The sequence below is a fragment of the Piliocolobus tephrosceles genome, chromosome 10, assembly GCF_002776525.5.
Source record: "Piliocolobus tephrosceles isolate RC106 chromosome 10, ASM277652v3, whole genome shotgun sequence".
NCBI classification, from domain to species: domain Eukaryota; kingdom Metazoa; phylum Chordata; class Mammalia; order Primates; family Cercopithecidae; genus Piliocolobus; species Piliocolobus tephrosceles.
The window spans coordinates 28,434,693-28,458,112 of NC_045443.1; the positions used below are offsets into that span (position 1 = coordinate 28,434,693).

The following is a 23,420-nucleotide window of genomic DNA, read 5'->3' on the forward strand; positions in this document are numbered from 1 at the left end:
CCGATCTTTTACTCCTATAACAACTTCCTGTTGTCAGTTTAGTTTTTGGAGTATGCCTGGTATTCAGTACACTCAAAGACTCACTGTACGACTCTCTAGCCCTATTTCCCACTACTACTACTACCTTTCGTACACCCTCACCATCTAGGTCCTTTAATTTTGTGCATCCATGATGTATTCTTTATTTGGCATGTGCTTTCATTAATCTCAGTATGCCCAAATGATTTCTGCCTCACCTGTGAGACTCAGCTCAAATTCTGAACTCTGTCTGAATGCCTTCATCTTTTCATTCACTGAATTCTCTTAGTATTTTATATGTAACTCCCACTTTATATAATTTTTATCATGTATTAATTTTCATTTACACTTTAATCCCTTGACAGATTTCAAGCTTCTTGTAAGCAGGATTTATAGGTACTTTATCTTGTTATATCACACATTCTAATTGTTCAATTAATATTCACTGAATAAATCTGTATGCAATGTTGGAAACCCTTGAAAATTCAGGTGTGAGATATGTGAAGGAAGGCTATTTATCCACCAGTGGATATTATACATTTTTAGTCTAAAAGAGAGACTTGACCTCAGCAATGCAAAAATCATTGTCATAAAATTGAAACTATTATACAGAATTTACTAAACTTATTACATGATCTCTCATGTGGTAATTGGTTAATTTTTCCATATTAAGAATTCCATGTACAGGGCACAGATACAACAAATCTAATGTTTTGCAAAACATTCTAGTAAACAAAACGTTGCTTCTGTAGATTTTTGAAGGTATCAAGAATAATGAGCTCTCCAAATGTATCTGAATTAATTTACAAAAGATGAAAAGATAAGAAACTATTTAGCTTCATAACCTATGAAACCTATGAAAGTTCATACAACTTTCATAACCTGTAGTCTTGCCTGTTGTCTGGTTCTGGTTATTTGACATTGGGTTTTCCATAGGAGACATCCAATGCAGGAAGCAAAAGAGTTGATTACTGCACACTGCCCTCTGGTGAGCCACATGGGTAATCTAGAGGGGGAAATTCAGAGTTGAGAATATAATTCACTCTCCATGCCTAGGATGCCGGTTAGTGCCAAATAATTATGTCACATTTTGTGATGTGATCACTTCTCTCAATTGTATGCTCTCCTGTGCCTACTAATTCTTTCCATGCGGGTCATCAAATGGCCATCAGTTGGTAAAATTTTCCTCTTCATTTAGCCAAAAATGGATCCAGAATATTTGTAATGAGTCTTACTAACCCAAGCTTTTCAAAAAATTGTGCTATTACTTCCACTGTGACATTTCCCTGCGTCTTCATATACCCCCCAAAGCATTGAATGAAAACAATGGTAAAGCATGTTGTATTAGTCTGTTCTAACATTGCTATAAGGAACTACATGCAACCAGGAAATTTATGAATAAAAGAGGTTTAATTGACTTACAGTTCCACAGGCTATACAGGAAGCATGGCTGGGGAGGCCTCAGGAAACTTACTATCATGGCATAAGGTGAAGGGGAAGCAGGCACATCTTCACATGGCGCAGCAGGAGAGAGAGAGCTAAGAGGGAAGTGCTACACACTTTTAAACAACCAGATCTTGTAAGAACTCACTATCACAAGAACAGCAAGGGGGAATCTGCCCCCAAGATCCAATCACATCCCACTAGGCCCCTCCTCCAACACTGAGTATTACAGTTTGACATGAGATTTGGGTGGGGACACAGAAGCAAACCATATCACATATTGTCCTCAGCTTTCAGGGAAGTCAAATTCTTTGTAATTGACATGCTAAATTCTCTACATTCACGTAAACAAGTCTTATTGCATATATAAAAACACGGAAATTTCTCATTCTTAAAGAGAAGTCCAAAAATCAAAGAACCAATCTTATAACATTAGAAGTACTCTTAGGCCGGGCGCGGTGGCTCAAGCCTGTAATCCCAGCACTTTGGGAGGCTGAGACGGGTGGATCACGAGGTCAGGAGATCGAGACCGTCCTGGCTAACACGGTGAAACCCCGTCTCTACTAAAAAGTACAAAAAACTAGCCGGGCGAGGTGGCGGGCGCCTGTAGTCCCAGCTACTCCGGAGGCTGAGGCAGGAGAATAGCGTAAACCCGGGCAGCGGAGCTTGCAGTGAGCTGAGATCGGGCCACTGCACTCCAGCCTGGGCGACAGAGCAAGACTCCGTCTCAAAAAAAAAAAAAAAAAAAAAAAAGAGGTACTCTTTGATTTGGAAGTAACCAATCTTATAACATTAGAAGTACTCTTTGATTTGGAAGGACCACATGTATGTGTGGCTTTTGACCATATCAAAACTGCCATATTGCTGGGTGATATTATTTATTACCAGCTGACTGAATACCATTCACAGCTAAATCAATAATGAAAGCTTCAGAACAGGTATGAAACTGCTCAAACCTCACATTCTAGGAGGTACACAAATAACCCAGTGTCTAACGTTCATTAGCTTCTGAAATCAACTCTATTCCATTTTTAATTCTATTCCTAACTTCAGGAATCTGCATTTTGTAAAACTTATACAAATAATGGATGATCTTCAAATAAGTGTAAATATCCTTACTGAAAAAAAAGACTTGTAAAAATATAGAATAAATGCTTTCTTGTTTAACTGAGTGCTAAACTTGTTAAAAATAACAAGTTTGATAAATGTCCCCATTTATCAAAATTTTGACCTTCAAACTCCAAGCAACTGACTGATCATCCAGAACCTTCTAAAATAGAAATGTAATTTTTCTTTATGTTCTCTATCATGCAGTTGAAAGTTTAAATTATATAAGAGCCAAAAAGGGGGTAAGGAGGAAACTGGACGGCCAGAGTGAGGGTGCAATTTTTCAAAAAAGAAAAAAAAAATATATAAGAACCACATCCTCTCTTGACTCTCTATCTTTTGTTTTTGTTTTTGATTTTGTTTTTTTGAGATGATGTATGGCTCTGTCGCCCAGGCTGGAGTGCAGGGAAGAGATCTGGGCTCACTGCAAGCTCCGCCTACCGGGTTCACGCCATTCTCCTGCCTCAGCCTCCGGAGTAGCTGGGACTACAGGCACCGGCCACCACGCCCGGCTAATTTTTTGTATTTTTTTAGTAGAGACGGGAATTCACCGTGTTAGCCAGGATGGTCTCGATCTCCTGACCTCATGATCCATCCGCCTCCGCCTCCCAAAGTGCTGGAATTAGGGCCAGCCGTGAGCCACCGCTCCCAGCCGACTCTCAATCTTTTAATTGTCTGAGGCCATTTATGTGCAAACTCAGTAAACTGGTTTTTACGTATTGTTAGTTTATTTTGCTTTCAAATAAGAAAGCCTTCTGTGAGACGCTTTCCTGCTGGTTTCTGCTGATTTGTTACTTAAATGTGGGTAATAGTTTCCTGAATTCAGAGAGGAGTTCAAATAAAATTGCATCTAAGTTCATTTAACTGTAAAACTCTGTTTCTAATGATATCAGACATTAATGAATAATGATTTTAAACCAACAGATATTAACTGTATGTGTAATATATATTTAAACTCAATTTTTGTATTGCATATTATGTAGCTTAAAAGGTACCATAAGGAGAAATAGTATAAATCAAATTTCGATTTCCCCATAGAAATAATTTACTCAGTTTTATTTTTATTTTGTTTGTTTTTAATCTTCTCTTTTGACTACATTTGAGAGGGAATTTCTGGCTAGCACAGGATCCTTTTCAATTTGTTTCCGTATAATGTGCAGCAGATATACTTGATTAATGAACTGATTAGCAACTTCCTTAATTACTTTCCAGTGGTTTTTTTCATTATTAAATGTTCAGTCTTTGAATAAATATCTACCAATATATGCCATCACCATTTGATCAAATACAATATATCTGTGTTTTGTATTGTATTGAAACCGTCTAAAATAAAGCAAATATTTATATATCAAATAGGGAAATTGACAGCATTGTAAGTGATACACCACAATATTATAATGCATTATATAAAGTCCTTAGTTTACTTTTTCTAATATCTAATTTGTTTTGGTGGATAGCATTCAAAAAATAAAAGACAACCACTAAGTCATAGAATTTAAATGGCATATTTTAAATGACTTTGACAATTTATATATGTTGACATCTTATCTTTATATAAGGCTTTACAATTTTTTAATTAATAAACTTTATTTCTTAGAGCAGTTTTAGTTTCACAAACTGAGCAGAAAGTACAGAATTCCCATATAGTCCCCGTCCCCATACATGCCTTACATCCCCCACTACTAGAGTACATGGGTTACAGTTGATAAACCTACATTGACACATCATTACACACAAAGCTCATGGTTTACATGAGGGTTCACTCTTGATGTTATATATTCAATGGGTTTTGACAAATGTATAATGACATATCCATCACTGTAGTACCTACAGAATAGTTTTACTGTCTGAGAAATTCTCTGTGCTCTGCCTATTCATCCTTTCCTCCCACCAATCCCTGTCAACCACTGATCTTTTAACTGTCTTTATGGTCTTACCTTTCCCAGAATGTCATATAGTTAGAAGCACAGTATGTAGCTTTTCGCAGATTGGCTCCTTTCACTTAGCAATATGCGTTTAAGTTTCTTCCTTGTCTTTTCAAGGCTTGATAGCTCATTATCTTTTAATGTTGAATAATATTCCATTGTCTGGTATACCATAATTCATTTATCCACTCACCTTCTGAGAATCTCATGGTTCTTTTCAAGTATTGGTAATTATGAGTAAAACTACTGCAAATATCCATGTGCAGATTTTGGTGTGGACATAAGTTTTCAATTCATTGGTTAAGTACCAAGGAGCATGATTGTTGGATCATATGGTAAGAATTTATTTAGCTTTTGTATATTAAACTTGCATCCTGCAACTTTGTTATAATTGTTTATTAGTTCCAGGAGGGTTTTTTTTTTGTTAATTCTTTCAGATTTTCTACATGGTGTTTCTTATGTGAAAGACATTGTTTTAGATGTTGTGGATACAAAAATAAACACATAATCCATGTCTTCAAGGAGTTCATAATATATAGGGCAAAAGGTATAAGCGAATTATTACAGTGTGGTTTGTGAATGGCTATAATATTGGTATAAATGAAGTGTGATGAGGCCTCAGAGAATAGGCAGCTAATATAATCTGGAATTTTCAGAGAAGGCTTTCCAGAGGAGATTGAGTCTGAGTTGAATCTCCAGGGATGGACAGATGCTATCCAGGAGACCGACAAAAGGAAGATTATGTCTGGAAGAGGAAACAGCATGTTCAAAAACAAAGATGAGAGTGCTTCATCCACAGAGAAGCTTCCCAGTGGTTTAATGTGCTAGACACTGAGATGCACCCCTAGATTCCTCTTCAAAGAGGATTTCCTATGCAGCTGCAGGAAGTGTGGCCAGTAATTTATAGCTGTCAGCTCTTTTCCTGTCTGTTCAGGTGCAGACAGCAGTCTTTTCCAAGGTCCTACTCTTACCAGGGCAATCTGCATCTGGTAAAGGAGAGAAGTCTGAATGCAAATGCAGGACAACTCTGATAGACATGTCTATTCCAGAGCTTTCTGCTGAGTTGGCTGAAGTTCTGTTGTGTCTGTATCGCAGTTCAACTTCTCTCTCTGACCAATGCTGTTTCACTTCACTTCCTATCAAAGGTTTGATCCCTAATAAACATCCTGCATGCTGAAATTCTTGTCTTGGCTTCTGCTTCCTGAGAATGCAATACATGAATTTGGTATCAGGACTGGTCCAAGAGAGTAGGTGATGGGCTTTTGGCCTAAGTCATTCATTGCCTCCTGGCATTACTTGTGGTAAATGGAGCACAAACAGCTATTATCACAAGGTAGTAATCAAGTTGTTAACATTTTCGCTGTTTGTGAACTGGCCAGATGAATCAGATATATTTGAGATGTATGGGGAATAAAGTAGCGATAAAGATAAAGGAATTGGATGACTATTGCTAAGCGGTATTGATGCTCTACACAAAGATAATGAAAAAATCAGAGTGAATAACAAGCAATTAAAAACCAAATGAGTTTGTCAGAGGGCCCCTTTGATGGCATAAAAAAGCAACTCTCATTTCCTGCAGGAGGAGGCTGGAGAAAGAGGAAGACCAAGACTAGGACTTTATAGTCAGAGTAGCTGAACTTCAAAGATGGTTATATGCCAACCAAGCTAGATGGTCAACAATAAGCAAAGTTGAAATGCTAGGATTGCCACGGAAGAAGGTTGAGGAAGGGAAAGGCTGAGGAAAATATGCATGCTGGAATGAAAATACAAATAAGGCTGGACGACTGAGAGGAATATGTTCCATGGGAAGGCCCAAAGGATACGCAGTTTACCTAGGCTATAATGAGTGAGCTGGTGAAAGAAGCACTAGCAGCACTAAAAAGCAGGGTAGTGATGCTCCTCTTTAGGCCAGAGGTCACTGTACAAGAGACCATTACAAAACCTGACTCATTGATAACAAAGAAGTTGATAGAACCCTGGAAAAACAGAGGCCAAGTGTGGCATTTAACTCCCAGAAGCCAGGGATTTTAAATAATTGTGATCATCAACAAGGTTAGAATGGCAGCCCAGAAAGAACCACAGAATTATGGAACATATTAATAGAATTTGACAGTGCTAGAGACAAAATAAATTGGTAGTGACAATGGAATCACTCAGCATGTACTGTTAGAAGAAATCAAGCACGAATAACAGAGTGACACTTTATTGTGTCATAATCCCTTGCCCAGTTTATGGGCCTGAGTCAATTTTCAGACCTGTATCTCACTCATTGAAGTGTTTGGGTCTCCTGGGGATGGACCCTGTGATGCCATAGCAAGTGCACCTGGTAATGATTCCCTTAGTCCTTCTTCAAAGGGACCAAAGGAGATTTACTTGGTGATATGGTTTGGCTCTCTGTCCCCTCCCAAATCTTGTCAGAAAATGTAATCCCTACATGTTGAGGGAGGAACCTGTAATCTCCATGTGTTGAGGGAGACAGGTGATTGGATCATGGGGGCAGTTTCCCCCATGCTGTTCTCATGAGATCTGACGGTTTTGTAAGGTAGTTTTCTCTGCTCTTGCTCTTTCTCTCTCCTGCTTCCTGTCAAGAAGGTGCCTGCTTCCCCTTCTGCCATAATTGTAAGTTTCCTGAGGCCTCTCCAGCTGTGCAGAACTGTGAGTCAATTAAACCTCTTTCCTTTATAAATTACCCAGTCTTAGGGAAGTTCTTTACAGCAGCATGAAAACGGACTAATACCCTTGGGTAATGTGAACCAGCTGGACATTTAGTTGACACTGATGCTAGGAGAACCACCACATCATCAGGGTCTTAATTTATAGTTGGAGCATGTGAAGGTGAGTTTTAAAAATGGAATTCTGTCCAGGTTCAGCTTATATTGGGCCCACTGGTTGCAACAAGGACCACCTGACTTATAAAGCTTAAAATGTTAACTATCTCTTCCTGTACATAAAAAGTTTGCTAACCCCAGATCTAAAGGACACAGAAATGGTCATACCCATCCCCTGGATTCACTCGTCTTCCTTCTGAAAAAATAGGATGGATCCTGAAGAATGACTATAGAGTTCCTCAAGCTCAACCAGGTAGTACTAGCCCTCCTGACAGTTATTATGCCAGATGTGGTATCTTTATTAGAGTGAATCAACATGGCCTTAGGTACATGGCATGTGGTCTTCGGTTTGGTGAATACATTCTTTTCCATCCCACTCAGATTACAGGATCAAATATCATTCAATATGCATTCACATGGAAAGAATAAATATACATTAACAAGGCAGTAGCAGCCATGAAGTAGAGGAAGGACAGCGAAAGCATTTAAGGAACTGCATATGTAAAGAACCAGTGGTTATTCCCCTCTACATATCATCCTACTCCTCATTATAATAAAAACCCTGAGTTTTAGCAGGCCACAAAGGTTCCCAGACAAAGAGCGCAGTTCTAAACTTACCCTGTAGCTACGTATGGCTATGTGGACAAGTTCTAGCCAGTGAGATGTGAGAGTAAAATGTTTACCTTCTGTGCCCTGCTCTGATAAAGAAGAAGTATGTCTTTTACTTCCCCCTTTCCCTTTTCTGCTATGTTAGAATGCAGACATAATGACAGAAGTTAGAGCACATATATTAGACCGTGGGAAGGACACATATGTTGAAAGTGGGAGAACAAGATGTAAGGAAGTCAAGTAGTGTCTCCTTACATGGAGCCACTATATCCGCCCTGGATTGCCTAGGCTTATGCTTTTATGTGAGATTAAAAATAAGAACTTATCTTGTTTAAGTCACAATTATTTTGGAGCCTTTGTTAAAGGAGCTGAAACTAATGTTCTAACTAATGCAAGTGCTTGCAAAAACAACTGAGCAAGGAGGTTGGATAGGTTGTGTGGAGGACAGATGATAACTTTGTTTTGGAACACAAGAGTTCTAATTTCTTGTGGGACATCTATGTACATATCTAGTAGGCAGCTATAAAATCTAGTCTTAACTGAAATCTATCCTTAGCTATTCTTAGATAATTCTGGACTGAATAATTAAAAAAAAATACCAAACTTTCATTGGATCATCAAATATGGATATGGTAAATGGGTTTTGGGTGGGTATGTAGAATACATTAATGTAGATTGAGAAACAAGTTTATGTAGAAGATACATGTGTATTCCAGAATTATTTACATTAAGGTGATACCATTTGTGAAGAATAGAAAAGATTACCGGAGAATGCCTAAATCCAAGTGAGAAGAGAACAAAGGATACAAACGTGCAGCATAGCTACAATGAAGAAGGTGAAAGGAGACTGTGAACTGCATAAAGAATAGTCTTAAAAGTCAGAAAATCGGCCGGGCGCGGTGGCTCAAGCCTGTAATCCCAGCACTTTGGGAGGCCGAGACGGGTGGATCACGAGGTCAGGAGATCGAGACCATCCTGGCTAACACGGTGAAACCCCATCTCTACTAAAAATACAAAAAACTAGCCGGGCGAGGTGGCAGGCGCCTGTAGTCCCAGCTACTCGGGAGGCTGAGGCAGGAGAATGGCGTAAAATCCGGGAGGCGGAGCTTGCAGTGAGCTGAGATCTGGCCACAGCACTCCAGCCCCGGTGACAGAGCCAGACTCCGTCTCAAAAAAAAAAAAAAAAAAAAAAGTCAGAAAATCAGGACAGAATAATTTTGTTGAAGTTAATACAAGAGTAAATTTCTATAGACAGTGACTTGCTCTCTCAAATGCATGTGTATTTTAGTAAATAAATATAATTATGAGTTAAATATATCCCATAGCTATATGTAGTGATTATAAAGCATATTCATGTCACTACAGATGATTAACAATGGATATTTATGTTATTATTATAAATTTAGGGTAATGTTGCCTATGTAAGAGGTAATCATATAGTGATTAACAATTGATAACATTTTCTTAGAAAGCAAAGAACATGGTGTTATTCATATTATTTTAACAGGATTCTTATAATCCATATTTTACTCAGAAGCTTAATTATCAAATATTTCCATAAGAGATTAACTTGTGGGTATCTTACAAACGTAATTGTACTAAAAATATGACTTTATTAAACTAAAAGCTAATTTTATTGCTACTTAATCTTTAGTGAAGGCATTATCAACATTTGTTAAATTGTATAACTTTGGTAGAAAATTATTAGGCAAATTATCTATGACTCTAGGATTTAAGATACACATCTTAAGCAAACAGTCTAATAAGTGTATGAAACTAATACATAATATGTATAATAGGGAAAATAATGCCTTAGTTCTTCGTGAATTTCCTTTTCCTCTTAAAAACACAGTGGGTTTGTAACTTACTACCAGAGGAAGATTTAGACAACTTAATGCAACTGCAGACTTAATACACTCTCTGACTTTATGTCCTTATAACTATGTCTTCAAACTTATAAAAATGTTATCAAATAAAAATTTGACTAGTTTTTTATTTATTTGTATTTTAAATTGGAAGCCAAATATTCTTGAATTGACAATATAACAAATTTACAGGCAGAGTTAGGCCCCAATAGAGATAATTTTCTTTCAGATGTTTGGGTAATTTTTTCTCAAAGTTAGGTTAAAGTTTGACATAAGAACACAAAGTTCCCTTTTATCATTAGGATCATATGAAATCCCTAACCTAAAGAAAGAGGAAAAAGCAGGAGGACCTTCCACTACTCACATACAACACTTTACTTGTTCTTGTCAAGTTAAAAGAGTGATCAAGCTCTCAAGAGAGTGCTGCTTAGGGTTCAACTGTGTTCTTTCAAACTCCACTTTTCAAACTTTAGAGTTTTCTCATGATGTGTAAATTTTGTGGTGCACCAAAAATTTTGAAAAAGTTTAGTTCAAACTCAATTTATCTTAGTCATAGTAGCTCTTGCCTGGCTTTCTGCCCAGAGTATTGCTTGCTACATCTGCAAAAGTGGTGGAGTAACTACTAAGGAAGCAATACAACAGTTTAATACAGATGTAAAGCCTAGCTTGCTTTTTAATTTTTTAATGTGTATCATAAAAAGTAGCATTTAGTTGGAGAAAATATTAACAAACCATGCATTCAACAAAGGTCTAATGTCCAGAATCTATAAGGAACTTAAATCAACAAGCGGAAAACGACCCTGTTAAAAGTGGGCAAACAACATGAACAGACACTTCTGAAAAGAAGACATACATGTGCTCAACTAACATATGAAAAAATACTCAAGATCACTAATCATCAGAGAAATGCAAATCAAACCCAAAATGAGATGCTATCTCACACCATTTAGAAGAGCTACTATTTAAAATAAAAAGTAACAGATGTTGGTGAGGCTGCAGAGAAAGGGGAACTCTTATACACTCTTGGCAGAAATGTAAAGTAGTTCAGCCCCTGTTGAAAGCAGTTTGGAGATTTCTCAAAGAACTAAATATGGAACTACCATTTAATCCAGAAATTCCATTACTGGGTTTATACCCCAAGAAAAATCATTCCACCAAAAGGACAAAGGCACTTGTATGGTCATTGCAGCACTATTTACAATAGCAAAGACATGGAATCAATCTAGGAGCCCATCCATGGTGGACTGGATAAAGAAAGTGTGGTACATAATCACCATGGAATACTATGCTGCTATAAAAAAGAATGAAATCATATCCTTTGCAGCAGCTTGGATGGAGCTAGAGGCCATTATCCTAAGTGAATTAATACAGAAACATAAAACTAAATACTGCATGTTCTCACTTATAAGTGGGAGCTAAACAATGAATATGCACAAACATAAAGATGGAAACAATAGACGCCAGAGACTACAATAAGAGGGAGGAAGTGGGGGAAGGGTTGAAAAACTATTTATTGGGTATTATGCTTACTACCTGGGTGATGAGTTCAATCATATCCCAAACCTCATCAATGTGCATTATAGTCTTGTAACAAACCTGCACATGTATCCTTGAATCTAGAGTAAAGGTTGAATTTTTTTTAAACTAAAATTTAGCAGCCAGAGGTGTGTTGTTTAATAAATGATTAAAAATTATGTGAATATTTAGGTGTTTAAATTAATCCAGAATATAAAAAATATTCCAGCATTAATTTTTAGTTTTAGAAAGTTTAATTTCACAAATAAAAGTTATTTGTTTATTTATGTTTTTTAAGTATGTAATGAAGAGTAAAGGAAATAGAGTGGACACATGTACTTTCTATTGATAGTCACTACATTTTTTAGTTATTTGGAGATAATAGTTGAAGGCAATTTACCATATAAATTAATTTTATGAAATTATTGTAATGATTACACAGATGAAATCACGGCTTCTCTTCTCTTTCTGGCTTGGGCTTTCTTTTCTGTATTAGGCTCTGAGATACTTGAAGCAATTTAATGGAGTGATTCTTCCCCAGTTGTGAGTTCAGCTAAACCAGGCAAGCCAATATGGTGACCAGTGACAATTTTCAAAGGAGTGAGAAGTTAGGGATCATGTGTCTCCTAGGTAATGGAGATTTCATAAATGGGTTATGTGCAGTACTGAATCCAAAGGAGACCTGATTAGAGAAAGGGCCAGAAAAGTGTTATTTAAAACTTTCACAGCTTACTCTTTAAATACTTTGTATATACACAATGTTACAAATAAATATTTGAAATACTTTTCTATTGGTTTAATGTGGGAAGCTGAGTGGCGCACGAATCTGAGAGAACTGCACTTTGAAAGAGTAGCTCATATTCAACCTTACTCTGGCATGAGCATGGACACAGAATAAAGTAGTTATGGCTCATTTCCATTTTTATAAAAAGACAATTCATTTTCTAACATTTAATAAGAGGTTAGAAATACAGAATCTTTCTACCAGTTAAAACATTTGGGATTGCAAGTAACAGATACCCTAATTCAAACTAGGTTAAACAACAGAATGGATTGTTCACATAAATGAAAAGTCCCATGGAGGTGAAGGAAACTTTAGAATTGATTTGAGCAAAATTTCAGCTCCATTTCCCTGCATTATATCAATTTAGTTTTACTGTCTGCATCTGCTTTGTCCTCAGACTGGTTTCCTTTATAGTCACAAATTGGTTGTTAAAAGCAGGAGGGGTTACAGGTTTCATCACTTATAGAAAGTTCTTCCTGACAACTATTGAACAACTGTCCTGAAGTTTGTACTTGTTGGATAATCCCTGAAATAATTCGTATGATTAGGGTAATGCTATGATTGGCCTAGGACAGGGTTGTGCACTCACAATAACTGTGCCAAGGAGGTTGGGGTAACTTTTAGCTTAGACCAATCAGGACTCACTCTCGGAAAAGTGATGGGGGTCAATCTCATTGAACACAGCTGAAAGCTACACAATGTGGTAAGGGTAAAATGCATGTTTGAGTAACAAGTACCAGGTCCACTGTAGTATACTCTTGCGCTCCCCAACCATTGTAATTAGCATGTATCTTTCTTTTCTCCACTCCCTCTCTTTCACTCCACAATATGTGATATGGTTTGGCTCTGTGTCCCTACCCAAATTGCATCTCCAATAGTTATACCCATGTGTTGAAGGAGGGACCTGTGATCCCCATGTGTCGAGAGAAGGAAGTGATTAGATTATGGAGGGGGGCTCCCCCATACTGTTATCATGATAGTGAGTGAATTTTCATGAGATCTAATGACTTTATAAGTGTTTGACAGTTCCTCCTTCACATGCTCATGCTCTCTCTCTCTCACCTGCCACCATGTAAGATGTGCCTGCTTCTCCTTCTGCCATGATTGTAAGTTTCTTAAGGCCTTCCCAGCCATGCAAAACCGTGAGTCAATTAAACCTCTTTCCTTTACAAATTACCCAGTGTTGGGAAGTTCTTTATAGCAGTGAGAAATTGGACTAATACAATACGTTAGGCTTACCTGGAGTTACCTTCCTTATGGTCTAGCAACTAATGACAAACATCTTCTCACAATAGATGCAAAAAGCAATGAAAAAGAAAGGTCAATATCACTGCAATAAAAACTCCCAATTAAAAAGGGGACACAGGCTGGGCACGGTGGCTCACGCCTGTAATCCCAGCACTTTGGGAGGCTGAGGCGGGCAGATCACCAGAGCTTGGGAATTCAAGATCAGCCTGACTAACATGGAGAAACACTGTCTCTATGAAAAATACAAAATTAGCTGGGCATGGTGGCACATGCCTGTAATCCCAGCTACTCAGGAGACTGAGGCAGGAGAATTGCTTGAATCCGGGAGGTGGAGATTGTGGTGAGCCGAGATTGCACCATGGCACTCCAGCCTGGGCAACAAGAGTGAAACTCTGTCTCAAAAAACAAAACAAAACAAAACAAAAAAAACAGAAAAAAAAGGGGGACACAGTGGTTTCTGATCCCTGTCATATTCTATAGACAGGAATAATTAGAACTGCTGGTTGGCAGTCGTATGTGTTCTTTCAGCGGTTACTGTTTCGCTCTCTGTGTCCTCCACTGCCCAACCTGAGATGGTCATTGGGGAAGATCCTCTTTTTGGGAGGTTGCATCATTTTGCCAGCTCATTTCCTATTAGGTTGAGTTTAGATATTTGAGGATACTCCTAAGATTAAATAGTTACAGGTTATCACAAGCCAGCCTTGAGGTTTATTTAACAATACACTTTCCCTTAAATATTAGGTTTTAGAACTATTTGCTTGTTATTTCTGTAGGCAAGTAACCGTGGCAGAGACCATGTCTAGCCCTAGTTTTTTTTATCTTGGAATTTCTGTTTCCTAGTTATCCTTCATGTTCTGCTGGTCTAAATTTAGTTTAATAGCTTATCTTGATATCTTCATTGGGCATATTTAAAAAATGAACTTGCAGGGTAGAGGGAAAGGCAATAATGTTTTATTCCTTATCTCCATAATGGTCATGATGTCTCTAGTAATCTTCATAATGAATATGATTCTCTCCTTCGTTAAGCAGAACATTAAACTTTTCTACCTTTGACATGCTATGATTACTGAAATTTTAGACATTCAGGTTTGAAATTTGAAGGGTACTATTTCTAAGTGTGTAAGCTACAGGGTTTGCTAGCTTCTTATAACTTTGCTCATGTAAGGTAGGAGCCGTCTCTGAAATATATTATCCAATCTACATATGGTGAGCATCATTGATTCATTAATGAGAGTCTATTTTTAACTTCCATTACCTTAATTAACAAACCACTAATTTCACCCATTAAAACCTATTTTTAACATGCATTTTTTTGATTAGCAAGGTCTCAGGTAATGACATATAATAATAAGCACTAATGGTGGCTACATTTGGAGTGCAGTTCTTCTAATTACCTATCAACCAAATATTCCTAGAGTATAAATTCTATATTATGGCAACTGACAATCATTAGAGGGTAGGGTAAATCTTGAAACACACATGTACATTTATATCACATTATATACACTAAAGTATTTTAAGGTGAAGTATAATAATAACACATTCAAACTGACTTAATATTCAGTACCAGTAAGGATAAATAGAAAAATCAAACTCTATATTAATTTGACTTAAAAGCTGCCATAACAGAAGAAACCAGTAGATTAAAAGGAAGGAGGCAGGAAAGTGTTTATTTAAAACTTTCACAGTTTACTCTTTATATCCTTCTTCTTATATACAAAGTTATAAATCTTTGCTTATTTGATCAGGGTTCCAGCTTTTTTATTTTCTTGGTTACAAGATGACTGCCCTCAGTAACAAGAACCACATGCTTTCTCATTTATCAAGGGAGAGAAAGGAGCCACATCCCACAATTTTGGGGCTAAAGTCCTGTAATTGGTGCTGATTTGCTCAACCCTGAACAACTTCTTGTGGCCAGGGGAACAACGTAGGTTGGGATTGGGTTATCTTAACTGGACTATGGCGATAAAGGTGGGGTTAATTTCACCTAAATTTCTTAGGTGTACTCTGCACAATGTGGGAAGAGTGGAATAAATGTTGGGATGGCAACGACAGTGTTCATTATTATCACTTTCAAAGCATATAAATATGTAACAACTATATTGTTAGTTGCAGTTAAACTAGATCTAAGAATATGTAATTGTGTCTGACATCATTTTTTATGTTTGATTCTTGATAAGTTTTAAGTCCTCACCTGTTCCCTTTTGTACCATATCTGGATCTCAGCAACTTGATAAGAAAGCTTGCCCAGATCCAGTCATGGTACAAAATAGGTATTTCCTATTTTGGTGCGAGTGGAAAATTCAAGCCATACAGTCCCTGCCCTGTGTGGGCTTTTTCACCCAAGCTCCATGTCCTAGCCATGAAAAAAATCCCAACAGCTTTTTCTCCTACTCTCTCAAGTCATTTTAAAACTGCTTAGGAAGTCTGCTGTACTCTTCCTAGAAAGCCTCATTATGTAAGTAATAAACCTTTTTATACCCTGTTGGTGCATATGTGGTAGGCTAAGTCTTGAAATATGAGCCAAACTTTGGGTGAGGGTTCATCTCATTTCTGTGGGTGACTGCAACAGCACATAAACTTCAAGGATAGTCAGTTTAAATTCCTGCAACCTACCTGCTGTGGTCTGAATGTTTTTGTCCCCCCCCCCCAATTCATATGTTAAACTTAATCACCAATGAGATAGCATTAGGAGGTGGGGCCTTTGGGAGGTGATTAAGTCATGAGGACAGATGTCTCATGACTAGGATTAGTGCCCTTATAAAAGAGGTTCCAGCGAGCCACCCCGTCTCTTCCACCACATGAGGACACAGCTAGAAGGCACAATCTATGACCCAGAAAGAGCCCCACTAGACATCCAATCTGCTGGTGTCTTTTTTTTTTTTTTGAGTTAATTTTTTTTTTTTTATTATACTTTAAGTTCTAGGGTACATGTGCATAACGTGCAGGTTTGTTACATATGTATACCTGTGCCATGTTGGTGTGCTGCACCCATCAACTCGTCAGCACCCATCAATTCATCATTTATATCAGGTATAGCTCCCCAGTGCAATCCCTCCCCCCTCCCCCCTCCACACATAGGCCCCAGTGTGTGATGTTCCCCTTCCCGAGTCCAAGTGAACTCATTGTTCAGTTCCCACCTATGAGTGAGAACATGTGGTGTTTGGTTTTCTCTTCTTGTGATAGTTTGCTCTGCTGGTGTCTTAATCTCAGACTTCTTAGACTCCAGACCTGGGAGAAATAAATTTGCATTTCTAAGTTACCCAGTATTTTTTTTTTTTTTAATAGCAGCCTCAACAAACTAAGACACCATCATTGTAGTGTTTCATTATTCTTATCACCAAGTGCCCAATCTTCCTCTTGATGATTAGAGTCAGAAACCTGGAATATATCTTCAGTTCTTTCTTCTTCTTCTTCTTCTTCTTTTTTTTTTTAGACAGGGTCTTGCTCTGTCATCCAGCTGGAGTGCAGTGGCACAGTCATGGCTCACTGCAGCCTCAACCTCCCAGGCTCAAGTGATCCTCCTACCTTGCTGGGATTACAGGTATAAGCCACCATGCCTGGCTTCTTTCCTCTTTTTTTGTTGCCCATGTGCCTTTACAATCCTTTCTGCCAATTTCATGGCTAACATCTTGGCTCAGGCAGTCATTAATTCCTCATTTTATTTTATGTCTTCTAACTGGTTTATTTGTTTTTCTAGTCTTGGCCCCATCTTTCCTACCCAATAATCCTTCCTCTACACTGCTGCTGAAGTAATTCTTCTCCAACCTTGCTTAACTAATCCAGCAATTTCCCACTACCTTCAGGATACAGTTCAAACTCCTTAACACGGTTTACAAAACTCCTCCTCATCTTGCCATCTACATTTCCCATTTCTCCTGCTGCATACCTACATACCACAATGTTTGCTTCTATGGTATGCTTACCTGCAAAATATACTTACCTCCACAGTTCATAGACAAGGAAATATATACAAAGGTATATGTTCCTTTTTCTGGAGCATACTCACGTCTTTCATTAGCTTGGTCGATTCCAACATATTCTTCAAGACTAATCTTGAGCTTTGATACATTCTATTAGAAGTACTTCCTGTTTAACCTAGGCTGAGTGAGGTGTTTTCTCCACATTTTAGCAATAAACTTTATTTCAGTGTTTATTATCACTGTAATATCTGATTTTATTGTATATTCTTCTACATGTGATTCTCTTAAGGGCAGGCACCATATTTGTCATCTCAGAAGGTCACAAACTATTAGGAAAATGGGCTTGCAGATACATGTACAACAAACAATAATAATTCAAGATGGCTCATGGAAAAAGTATTCTGAAAAGTAAGAGAGACATATGTTCTAGAAGAGACAAGAAAAGGCACAATAGAGAAATTAGAGCCCTCATACATTGCTGGTGAGAAAGTAAAATGGTGCAGCCACTTTGGAAAACAGTCTGGTAGTTCCACAAGGGGTTAAACATAGAGTTACCATGTGACCCTACAATTCCACTCTTAGGTATATATCCAAGAGAAATGAGAACATATGTTGACATGAAAACTTGTACATGAATGTCAACAGAAGCATTATTCATAATATTCAAAAAGTAGAAACAACCCAACCAATGAAGGGATAAATGAACTTTGAAAACACGCTAAGTGAAAGAAGCCAGTCACAAAAGACCACACATTGCATGATTCCATTTATATGAAATGTTCAGGACAGACAAATGCATACAGACAGAAAGTGGATTACTGGTTGCCAGGGCTGGGGAGAGCAGGGAGAAGCCTGGGAGAAGTTGGGGCCAAAAGGTATGAGGTTTCTTTTTGGGGTTGTGAAAATACTCTAAAATTGATTGTGGTAAAGCATGCACAACTCTGTGAATATACTAAAATCATTGAATTGTATAGTTTATAAGGAAAAAGAGATTACTCTGGGGAAGGGAGAAAGATTTCATGGAGTTGGTAGGATTTGAATTCACTGATAAACAAGTGATATAAAAAGCAAAGTGATGTGCTGTAGTGAATAAACAAGTCCTTCTGTTGGGCAGATCTGGCTTTAAATCTACTTGGTCAATTTACACTTCCTAAATCTGTAACCTCATCTAAAGTGTAAATATATTAATATACCTACTTTGTAAAATTATTGTGGTAAGTTATATAAGGGATTTAAAATATTTAGTCTAATGCCAGGTACACAGCAAATATTAGTAAGAAATATTAGTTACTCTTAATATTATAAATCTGTTTAGTATTGAATGGGACACAGTTAACATGTAGATACATCAATGGGAAGGAACTCTCAGAAACTTATCTGGTTTCCAGCAGAAAGAGATATGAGAGACAAAATAATATAAATGTAACTTTATTAAGTTTAAGAAATATTTATTGAATACCTTTTTCCTAACTACTAGACACTTTGCTAGACTGCTGGATATACAAAGACAAATGAGAAGTGAGTAGATTGCTGGATATACAAGTGAGAAGTGGTCCTTTACTTGGTAGTCTAGCAGACAGATAAACAAATGTGCATAAGAAAGCATTATATTTCTTATAATAGAAATGTTTTTTGTATGCACAAAGAAGGGGATGGGCTGGAAAAATAATGTAGTCAAGGTGACTTGCTCAATACTGAAACTGCTCATTAACTACTTAGGCCAGCACTTATGGCACACTTCTTAGGATGCCTTGCTAATATTTTCCGCTTCCAGTACAGAACAGAGATTACAGGTTTAAGACAATTTTATTCAACAGCTGAGAAAACCAGTGTCCAAGGATTAAAGAATACTTGTGATACAAGGAATGCGAATATTCCAGAAATTTATGCTCAAAGTCCCCAGGTTATTGTCTTTTGTTTCTCACTAGACTGTAAGCTCCTTGAAGACAAATATCTTGAATGTTACCTTGTTTACTCTTGAATTGTCAACACTTGGCCCAGGACTACGTGTGTGGTATACAATCAATAAAAAACTGTTGAATGAATTTTTTCAAATTCCTCCCATGACAAAAACGGAAGAAACATTCACGAGTGGACTGCTAGTTGATTGTTTCTCTCATCACTATTTACAGTCTGAAACGGACAAAGACATCTATATAATCATTCCTTCCTTTAAATAAATAATCTGTGAGTTACGCTATTCTTTTCCTATTGCTTCAGGAGAAGCTATTAGGTAGAAAGCTTTTAAGAAAGGCTTTGCAAGAAAACTCTTCAACAGAGACGGCACGTATGAATTGCTGTGATCTGGGGTTGAAGACAAGAACAAAAGTAACTCAGGCGCATAATTCTTGGACCGAAGTCATCTTACTGGTCACTGGTCGGCGGAGGCGCTCATCTTACTTGCATCAGGTGCTTGAGAGTTCAGGATAGGCAAAGGTGAGAGGTAGCATCTAGTCAACATCCATTTCTTGAGCACTTACTACATGTCACTCACTTTGCTTAGTCCCCGTTTTTACTCTACTCTGCTTGGAAGTGGTGAAGAGATTCGGCGGGATCTTCTTAGGACCTATCCTACAAAGTTCCGGATGGAACTCATTTTGATTCGGGGGACGGTTTATTTGCAGGGATGAGGTGGAGAAACAGGGCCTGCTACTCAAGAGGAATAAGAAAGTGTAACTAACAGGAGGTAGACTGGGAAGGAGCAAGGCAAAGTCACCCCTTTTCACAGGGCAACTCTCCTAAGACCATGCTCAAGCTGGGGTGGCAGGGCTCTAAACGTGGGGCACCGACCCGGGTCTCAGCCTGGGGCCACGTGACGCGCGTGTTTACGTTGAGTGACGGGCGCTGGGTTGGGCGGGCCTTGCCGGAAATCAACTTCCGGGGGCAGAGGTGTTCGAAGCCGGGTGGTGCGTGGGCTACTTCAACCTGTGTGACTGGGCTGCGGTCTCACCTCAAGGGCCTGGGGCCGTGCCTCGGGTGTACGCGTAGGGTCTGTGTGCTGGGGGTGGCTCACAGGGCAGCGTGGGTGAGCGGCGCAGCGGCGGCAGCGGAGAGCGAGAGAGGGGAGCAGGTAAGTGAACATTCGCCTTCCGGGGCCTGGGTCTTGGGGTCGGGGCCGCGCGAGGCGGGCGGAGAGCGCCCCACCCGGAGGAGGAGCGCGGCCGAATTTCCGCCGCCTGCAGCCCGCCTGCTGCGGCCTCGCCCTTGGCGGTCGCAGCGACCGGGAGTCAGGGGGCGTGACCAACCTCCCACAGGAACGGAGCCAGCTCCCGGGGCTGGGAGTGCCCACTCGTTCCTGCGCTCGTCGGTAGGTACCGGTACCTGCACGTCCCAGAATGGAGTGTTTTCGAAGGTCTACGCCCACGGACACGTGATTATTGTGTCTCCGAAGCGCCTGTCAAACGGAGACCTTGATTCTTGCTTAGATTTCACAGAACGCGCCTGGTTTCTGTATCCCCTTTTACTTTGCCAAGTACACCCGGGTAAAAGCTCTACAGCGTCCGCCAGCCACATTTCCTTAGAGTTTCTTGGGCCACATGTTGCAATAAAAGGGGCATTTCAGGGTCAAGCTAGGAGCCAGTAACTTTGCCAAGTGGTGAGGTATCCTTTATCCCCGTTAGCGCGCCTCCCTTTCCCAACAATAAAGATATTTCCTCCATCTGCGCGTGTCGCCAGCTGCAGAGGAAAGCTTGGGACATGAAACCTATTTTTGGCTTCACTTTAAGGAGTGGAACCCTATTAAAAGCTGCGCTGAGTGTTTTTTTGGTAGGATGATGTTGCTGCTGCTACTCTCACTTGCTTCCCTGATGAGAGTTGGGGCAGAGCTTGATTTCCTGGAGGGTGAAGTCTTGGTCACAATTTTAGGTGACTCAGCGGCCCCTTCCGAATTCTGACTCTTTCCTTCCCTCCCCTCTCAGCTATGCGGATACTGTTGCCACCTTTCTCTGCAAATGTTAATCCGGATGGGAGTTGGATGATGGTTTTTGGAAGCAGTTTGCATATTGGGTGGTGGAGTTATTGGAGTGGGCTGACATTTGACTTCACAATTTAAAGCAAAAACCCCCCACAATATTTAGTTGGGTGGGGTGACAGGGACTGACAACAAATTCGCTGTTGTGTTCTCTGCTGTCGGAGAGTTCTACACTTCACAATCACCTGATTGCCCTCTGCTACAATTTCGGTTGTGTTGAGGGGATTGTTTATACTGTCTGTACCTGTTAGGTAAATGTAATAAGGGGCATGTCAGGCAGAGTGCACCTGCGTGGTGCTGGCTAACCAGTAAACTGTGTGGTAGAGAATTGCCTTGGTTACGAAGTTTGGTATCCTCCAGGCTGCCTAGGAGGGTGTTCTGTGGGCTGGGAAATCTTATGAACTGGTTTCTTAGCAACAGTATAAGCCCAATGGAATAAACATAAAGAAAACAAAGTGATGTCCCTCTGGGATGATTTTCTGCAGTTTCTTTTGTCTGTTATTAAGTATTAAGATGATCAAAATAAACAAAAATGTCTCAGAAGTTTTGAGTGGATCACTCCAAGAAGAAGCTACATTTTTCCATTTAATAAAAGAGGTAAGTTGTAACTTTCATCACTTTGTTTTTGGGTGGCATTAAAAAAGAGAAAAAAGACTTTTAACAGTGAGCTTGTCTGAAGCTTAAATGGACAAATAGGAATTTTGTGTGATAGGCATTTTATGTTGTACTCTTATCTATAAATGTGTAAGATGTATGCATTAGATATGATTGTTATGAATGAAGATAGTAGAAGACGGGGTGGGAGTGGAGTGGGGTGGATGAGTGGATAAGACTGGTTCCTTTAAGTAAAATGGAAGGGGAATGTTTTAGCTAAGTTGTTTCCAAACTCTGGGTCATAATTACGGCACTCCTTTATCAACCTGTTCCTTGTGTTTTTTAATCTTCCTTGAAAGTTTATCAAATGTTCTTATTTTCTGTCCAAACAATGAGCACTTAATTGAAAAAGGCATCTCTCTTTAGATTAACTCTTTGTATTTATGTATATCTGTTTCTTATTTACTAATAATAAATTAATATTTTAGATTTCCAGTATTTTAAGAATTTTTGGTCTCCTTACTGTTTCTCCCTGCCCTATTCCCATACCCAGTAAGTTTGGTTTAGCGCATTTAAATTGATCCTTGTTTTTAAAAAGGGCGTGTGTTGCTTTTTTTTTTTTTTTTAAAATTAAGGTTTATTGAGGTATGATTTATAAGTAAAAAATAATTTTTGTTATATTGCTGTATAAAGTCTGACAAATACATATGGTAATGGAACCACTGCCACATTCCAAACAAATAACATTCCCATCATTCTAGAAAGTTTCCTCCCCTCACTTATAGGTCCTAGCAACCACTGATCTGTCCTCTGTCCCTATGTATAGCTTTGTCTCTTCTAGTATGTTATGTAAATGGAATCATACAGTATGTAGCCTTTTGTTTCAGGTTTCTTTCACTTAATGCTTTGATTCATCCATGTTGATGCATGTTTGTTGATGCTTGGTTATTTTTTACAGCTGAGTAGTATTTCATTGTGTGAATATATCATAATATGTTTATTTGCCATTTGATGAACAATTTTTGGCATTTAGGAATGAAGCTACTATAAACATTCATGTGCTGTTCTTTGTACATTAAGGTACAGGTCTTTGTGTAGACATACGTTTTCATTTCTTTTGGTTAAACATCTAGGAATGGAATTCTTGGGCCATGTGCAAGTGCAGGTTTAACCTTATAAGAAGTTACTGGCTGCGCCTGGTGGCTCAGACCTGTAATCCCAGCACTTTGGGAGGCCTAGGTGGGCGGATTATGAGGTCAGGAGATCGAGACCATCCTGGTCAACATGGTGAAACCCAGTCTCTACTAAAAATACAAAATTAGGCAGGTGTGGTTGCGTGTGCCTATAATCCCAGCGACTCAGGATGCTGAGGCAGGAGAATTGCTTGAACCAGGGAGTCAGAGGTTACAGTGAGCCGAGATCATGCCACTGCACTCCAGCCTGGTAACAGAGTGAAACTCTGTCTCAAAAAGAAAGAAAGAAAGAAAGAAATTACCAAACTGTTTTCCAAGGTAACTGTTTCATTTTGCATTCCCACAGCTGACGTTTGATGTTCCGGTTGCTCCACATTCTGGTCAGCACTTGTCATTTT

General features: G+C 38.8%; 1 protein-coding gene across 7 annotated transcripts in view; it reads left to right on the plus strand.

Moving 5' to 3' along the window:
- Positions 1-20,121: 20,121 nt before the first annotated feature.
- Positions 20,122-23,420, plus strand: part of CCDC91 (coiled-coil domain containing 91) — a 363,292-nt gene continuing 359,993 nt past the window's right edge. For 5 of the 7 annotated variants that reach the window (XM_026457082.1, XM_026457083.1, XM_026457080.2 and 2 more), the window contains exon 1: positions 20,135-20,335. The gene's annotated coding sequence lies outside the window, so the exon portion shown is untranslated. Of the gene's footprint in view, positions 20,336-23,420 lie in introns of all 7 variants that reach the window. The other 2 variants (XM_026457081.1, XM_026457085.1) reach the window with 1 other exon arrangement.